The following is a 7,084-nucleotide window of genomic DNA, read 5'->3' on the forward strand; positions in this document are numbered from 1 at the left end:
AGCTGGAACTACAGGTACTCACCACCATGCCCAGCTCCCAGCTACCTGATTTTGTTTTTTGAGACAGGGTCTTGCTGTGTTGCCCAGACTGAAGTGCAGTGGCACAATCATAGCACACTGTCTCACTGCAGCCTTGACCTCGAGCCCAAGCAATTCTCCTGCCTCATCCTCCCAAGTAGCTGGAACCCCAGGCACATGCCACCATGCCCAGCTAATCTTTTATTTTTTGTAGAGGCAGGGTCTCACTAGGTTGTGCAGGCAGGCCCAACTACTTTTTAATACTTCTCAGAAAAATAGGATCATAGAGTTAGAAGGAACTTTCTCATAACCTGTGATTCTCAGAAGGAGTTTGGTGGGTCCAAGGAGCCCCTGAAATTGGATGTCAATTTTAGTACATGTATGCATCTTTCTGGCAAGAAGGCCCATAGCTTCCATTGGGTTCTCAAACGGTTCCATGATCATACCTTCCATTCAAATCCCTGCTGTGGACCATACAGTTCAGTGTTTTTCAGAATAAGGCTGGGAACCCAAGTTGATTTTGGAATCTAGGTCATGACTTCCATTTTAAAAAATGAATAATATAGAATAGAAAATATCATTGCACATCATACATAGTAAAGACATTAATTTTTATTAACTAATTAATATTTGATTCAAAATTCATATTTATAACTTTTTGATGTTACATATGTATAAAATCAAAATATCTAACCTCATTCATTTAATGAATTTTTTATTGCATATTTGCCATGTAGCAGATATTGCTGAAATCACTGGGGAATATAAGAATGAAAGAGAAATGTTTCTGGTCCACAACAGCTCATATTTGGTAGGAAAGAGAAAAATACACCAAAAATTACAAAAGAACCATAACAGCCACTAGAGAAGTAAGCACAAGGTACAAGGTAGTGCAAAGGAGAGCATGAAAGACCGTTTTGAGAATTCAGGTGGGGCCACACTGGAGTTGAGTCACACTTGAAATGAGCAGGAATTTGCAGGGAGACACAAAATTCTAGCCAAGGGGCTAGGCATGGTGGCTCACACCTGCAATCCCAGTATTTTGGGAGGCTGAGGCAGGTGGACCACTTGAGTCCAGGAGTTCAAGACCAACTTGGGGAGCATGGCAAAATCCTGTCTCTACAAAAAATACAAAAATCCGCCGGGCATGGTGGCACATGCCTGTAGTCCCAGCTGCTCTGGAGGCTGAGGGGAAAGAATGGCTTGGGCTTGAGAGGTAGAGGTTGCAGTGAGCCAAGATCATGCCACTGCACTCCAGTCTGGGTGACAGAGCTAGACCCTGTCTCAAAAAATAAAAATAAAAATTTGGCAAGGCTTGGTGGCTCACGCCTGTAATCCCAGCACTTTGGAAGGCCAAGGTGGGCAGATCACAAGGTGGGCAGGTCAAGAGATCAAGACCACCCTGGCCAACATGGTGAAACCCTGTCTCTACTAAAAATACAAAAATTAGGTGGGTCTGCTGGTGGGCACCTATAATCCCAGCTATTCGAGAGGCTGAGACAGAAGAATCACTTGAACTCAGGAGGCAGAGGTTGCAGTGAGCCGAGATTGCACCAGTGCACTCCAGCCTGGGCGACAGAGTGAGACTCCCCATCTCAAAACAAACAAACAAACAAACAAAAAATGCCTAATGAGAGATCATATTTTAAAAAGATCTCATAACTTTACCAGGTGAGAAAGAATTTGATGGAGTTTGGAGATATTATTGATGGGGAGGAGAAGACTAATGTAATAAATAATACCTGTCCTCAAACAGGTATAATAAGGCTGACAATATAAAACTGTCAATGTTCAACTGTTTTGATCCATAAAAATAGCAATAGATGGTGTCTCATTACGTCACCCAGGTTGGAGTGGCACAATCTCGGCTCACTGCAATCCTCCGCTTTTGGGGTTCAAGTGATTTTGTGCCTCAGCCTCTTGAGTAGCTGGGATTACAGGCGGGTGCCACCATGCCCGGTTAAATTTTGTAGTTTTAGTAGGGATGGGGTTTCGCCATGTTGGCCATGCTGGTCTCCAACTCCTGACCTCGGGTGATCCACCCACCTCGACCTCTCAAAGTGCTGGAATTACAGGTGTGAGCCACCGCACCCAGCCCTCAGTATCTGTTTTAATATGGGACAGTCAGAACCAGTCAGTTTAAAATGCAGGGAGACTATTCTCTCTCTGGATCTGACAGCGTGTCTTTTCATGAAACTGATTGCATTGGGTTTGGTGAGACCTGAACCTTTTTCACACGAGATACTGTCAAACCAGTCCTATTCCTTCCTGTGCAATTAATTTCTTTTTTTTTTTTTTTTTTTTTTTTTTTTTAGTAGAGGTGGGTTTTCTCCGTGTTGGTCAGGCTGGTCTCGAACTCCTGACCTCAAGCGTGCCCACCTTGGTCTCCCAAAGTGCTGGGATTACAGGCGTGAGCCACTGTGCCTGGCCCATTTAGTTTGGGGAAAAAAAAAAAAATCAACTGCGCCAGGCACAGTGACTCACACCTGTAATCCCAGCACTTTGGGAGGCCGAGGTAGGCAGATCACCTGAGGTTGGGAGTTTGAGACTCACCTGACCAACAAGGTGAAACCTGGTCTCTACTAAAAATTCAAAAATTAGCCTGACGTGGTGGCACGCTCCTGTAATCCCAGCTACTTAGGAGGCTGAGGCAGGAGAATCGCTTGAACCCAGGAGGTGGAGGTTGCAGTGTGCTGAGATCATGCCATTGCATTCCAGCCTGGGCAGTGGAGCAAGACTCCATCTCAAAAAAGAAAAAGAAAAAAAAGAAATACAAACCTAAGCCAGGTACAGTGGTTTACGTCTGTAATCCCAGTATTTTGAGAGGCCGAGGCAGGTGCATCACCTGAGGTCAGGAGTTCAAGACCAGCGTGGCCAACATGGCAAAACCCTGTCGCTACTAAAAAATGCAAAAATTAGCTAGGCGTGGTGGCAGGTGCCTATAATCCCAGCTACTCCAGAAGGCTGAAGCAGAAGAATTGCTTCAACCCCAGAGGTGAAGATTGCAGTGAGCCAAGATCACACCACTGCACTTCAGCCTGGGCAACAGAGCAAGAGTACATCTCAAAAAAAAAAAAGCCGGGGACGGTGGCCCACGTCTGTAATTTTAGCACTTTGGGACACCAAGGCGGGCAGATCCCAAGGTCAATAGATAGAGACCATCCTGGCCAACATGGTGAAACCCCATCTCTACTAAAAATACAAAAAAAAAAATAAGCTGGGTGTGGTGTTGTAAGCCTGTAATCCCAGCTACTCGGAGGCTGAGACAGGAGCATCGATTGAATCTGGGAGGCGGAGTTTGCAGTGAGCCGACATCACGCCACTGCACTCCAGCCTGAGCGACAGAGTGAGACTCTTGTCTCAAAAAAAAAAAAGAAAGAAAGAAATACAAACCTCACCATAGTAAACTTGCTGCCATTTAAGAGCCATTCTCCTCAGTAATAACAATATCGAGCACTAACATGGTTTTATCCTTATTTTTAAATTAAATTATTTTTAGTGTATTTTATTTTATTTTTTTGTTGAGACGGAGTCTCGCTCTGTCACCCAGGTTGGAGTGCACTGGTGCCATCTCAGCTCACTGCAAGCTCTGCCTCCCAGGTTCATGCCATTCTCCTGCCTCAGCCTCCTAAGCAGCTGGGACTACAGGCTCCCCTAACATGCCCAGCTAATTTTTTGTATTTTTAGTAGAAATGGGGTTCCACCGTGTTACTCAGGATGGTCTCTATCTCCTGACCTCGTGATCCGCCCTCCTCGGCCTCCCAAAGTGCTGGAATTACAGGTGTGAGCCACCGCACCCATCCAACAAAGTCTTACTTTGTTGTCCAGGCTTGAGTTCAATGGTGTGATCATGGCTCACTGCAGCCTTGACCACCTGGGCCCAAGCAATCTTCCCACTTCAACCCCTTGTGTAGCTGGGACTACAGACCCATGACACCATGACCAGTTAATTTTGTAAAAATTTTTTGTGGAGACATGGTCTCACCATGTTGCCCAGGCTGGTCTGGAACTCCTGGCCTCAAGGAAACCTCCTGCCTCGGCCTCCCAAAGCACTGGGATTGTAGGTGTGTGCCACCATGCCCAGCCCTAGCACTAACATATTTTAACTCATTTAATCCTTTGGACAATCTTGTGATACAGATACTATTATTATCCCCATTTCTTTTTCTTTTTCTTTTTTTTTGAGACGGAGTTTCGCTCTTGTTGCCCAGGCTGGAGTGTAATGGCGTGATCTTGGCTCACTGCAACCTCCGCCTCCCGGGTTCATGCTATTCTCCTGCCTCAGCCTCACAAGTGACTGGGATTACAGGTGCCCCCCCAACCATGCCCAGCTAATTTTTGTATTTTTAGTAGAGATGGGGTTTCACCATGTTGGCTGGGCTGGTCTCAAACTCCTGACCTCAGGTGATCCACCCACCTTGGCCTCTCAAAGTGTTGAGATTACAGGCATAAGCCACTGAGCCCGGCCTGTTATCCCTATTTCATGAGTGAAGCAACTGAGGTATAGAGCAGTTAAGTAACTTGTGTAAGGTCAAATGGTTAAAAAGTTGCACTGACACTATTTGAACCTAGACAGTAGGTCTCTAGAGCTCACACTCTCAACCCCTGCAGACACCTCTCTTAGATTTGTCTACTTAGGTTCATATCAAATTCTAATTTAACGCCAGTCACAGTAGCTCATGTCTGTAATCCCAGCACTTTGGGAGGCTGAGGCGGGCAGATCACCAGAGGTCAGGAGTTCAAGACCAACCTGGTCAGCATGGTGAAACCCAATCTTTACTAAAAATGCAAAAATTAGCCGGGTGTGGTGGCACACACGTGTAGTCTCAGCTACTTAGGAGGCTGAGGCAGGAGAATCACTTGAACCTGGGAGGTGGAGGTTGCAGTGAGCCGAGATTGCACCATTGCACTCCAGCCTGGGTACTGGGGACAGAGCGAGATTCCGTCCCCCCCAAAAAAAAACCACACAAACTAATCTAACTTTCTTAGTGATCCCTACGATAAAATTCTGGCTATGATCTCTACCTAGAACCCTATTTAATACACAGCCTGTTCTATTAGCAGCTCTGCCATGTAAAATGGCCTGGATCTGGCTGGGCGTGGTGACTCATGCCTGTAATCCCAGCACTTTGGGAGGCCGAGGTGGGCGGATCACGCGGTCAGGAGATCGAGACCATGCTGGCTAACACGGTGAAACCCCGTCTCTACTAAAAATACAAAAAAATTAGCCAGGCATAGTGGCAGGCACCTGTAGTCCCAGCTACTTGGGAGGCTGAGGCAGGAGAATGGCGTGAACCCGGGTGGCGGAGTTTGCAGCGAGCTGAGATCGCATTCCTGCATTACAGCCTGGGCGACTGAGTGAGACTCTGTCTCAAAAAAAAAAAAAAAAAAAAAAATTCAGAAACATGGCCGGGCACAGTAGCTCACGCCTGTAATCCCAGGACTTTGGGAGGCCAAGGCGGGTGGATCATGAGGTCAGGGGTTCAAGACCAGCCTGGCCAACATGGTGAAACCCCATCTCTACCAAAAATTAGCTGGGCTTGGTGGTGGGCGCCTGTTATCCCAGCTACTTGGGAGGCTGAGGCAGGAGAATCGCTTGAACCCAGGAGGCAAAGGTTGCAGTGAGCCGAAATTGCGCCATTGCACTCTACCCTGGGCGACAAAAGCAAGACTCTATCTTAAAAAAAAAAAAAAAAAAAAAATCAGAAACACAAAGAAATGAAGCACTTAGTGGAGTATGCTCCAATGGCCTGGATCAGTCTTTGGGGCGGGGGAAGGCATTCCTGGACTGCCTTAGCCTGTGGCAGAGGAGAAAGAATGGGGTGGGATCACAGGCAGAGGAGGGACATCAGTCAAACCCTCTCCCTCTGCAGAGGTGCAGCTTTCCCATTCTGCTCTCTGGGTGGGTCCTCCCAGACAGGAAGGGAGCAGTTGGCTTAGTTGGTCTAATTTTCCCTGGAACTCAGCATACAGTGAAATTTAGGAGGTGCCTGAGGCCAATTTAGGCAAGTTCTATTCAACAAACATTTGCTGAGTCCCAACAATGGGTCAGACACTGTGCTGGATTAGAATAGAACATAAACATGTCACATGTTGTAAAAATAAAGATAAGCATGTCAATGGCCAGTTACCTCTACAAGTGTGGTAAGAGCCTGGATCCTTACAGACCTGAGTGTTTTGTTTGGAATGAGGGATGGCAAGAGGAGAAAGGAAAAAAGGGAAGTAGGGATAAGTCGCCTATGACTGGGGTTTTTGGTTTCAAGGAAACAATCCAGGTTAGGGAAGGAAAGAATAACTGAGTAAGGATTGCTGGCAGAAGGGAGGTGCCTTCAAGAGTATTGAGTTATTCAGCTGCAGGTGAGTCAAATACCTTACCTGTTTATCTGGAATGCTTGAGGGAAGGAAGGTATGAGGGCAAAGAGCAGTCAGGAAACCATTCCAAGATCCATTTAGTGTGTGTGTGTGTGCGTGTGTGTGTGTGTGTGTGTGTGTTTAGGGTTGTGTGAAATGTGAATTCCTGCTTTTTCTTGGCAGCTTTTCTGGAAATTGTGATGACAGCTGGTGGTGGGAAAAATCACTGAAATACAGAAATTACTAGTGACCACAGCTTTTTGTCTGCTCCAGGTGCCTGGCTATCACCTGAGCCATTCCAGATGGCAGTCTATTACGGAGTTTGTTTTTTTTTTTTTGAAACAGGGTCTCACTCTGTTGCCCAGGCTGGAGTACAGTGGTGCAATCTCAGCTCACGGCAGCCTCCGCCTCCCAGGTTCAAGTGATTCTCCTGCCTCAGCCTCCCGAATAGCTGGGATTACAGGTGTGTGCCACCATGCCCAGCTAATTTTTGCATTTTTTTTTTTTTTTTGAGACGGAGTCTCGCTCTGTCGCCCAGGCTGGAGTGCAGTGGCCGGATCTCAGCTCACTGCAAGCTCCGCCTCCCGGGTTCACGCCATTCTCCTGCCTCAGCCTCCCGAGTAGCTGGGATTACAGGCGCCCGCCAGGTCGCCCGGCTAGTTTTTTGTATTTTTAGTAGAGACGGGGTTTCACCATGTTAGCCAGGATGGTCTTA

Source organism: Rhinopithecus roxellana, chromosome 19, assembly GCF_007565055.1.
Source record: "Rhinopithecus roxellana isolate Shanxi Qingling chromosome 19, ASM756505v1, whole genome shotgun sequence".
In the NCBI taxonomy this organism is placed as follows: Eukaryota; Metazoa; Chordata; class Mammalia; order Primates; family Cercopithecidae; genus Rhinopithecus; species Rhinopithecus roxellana.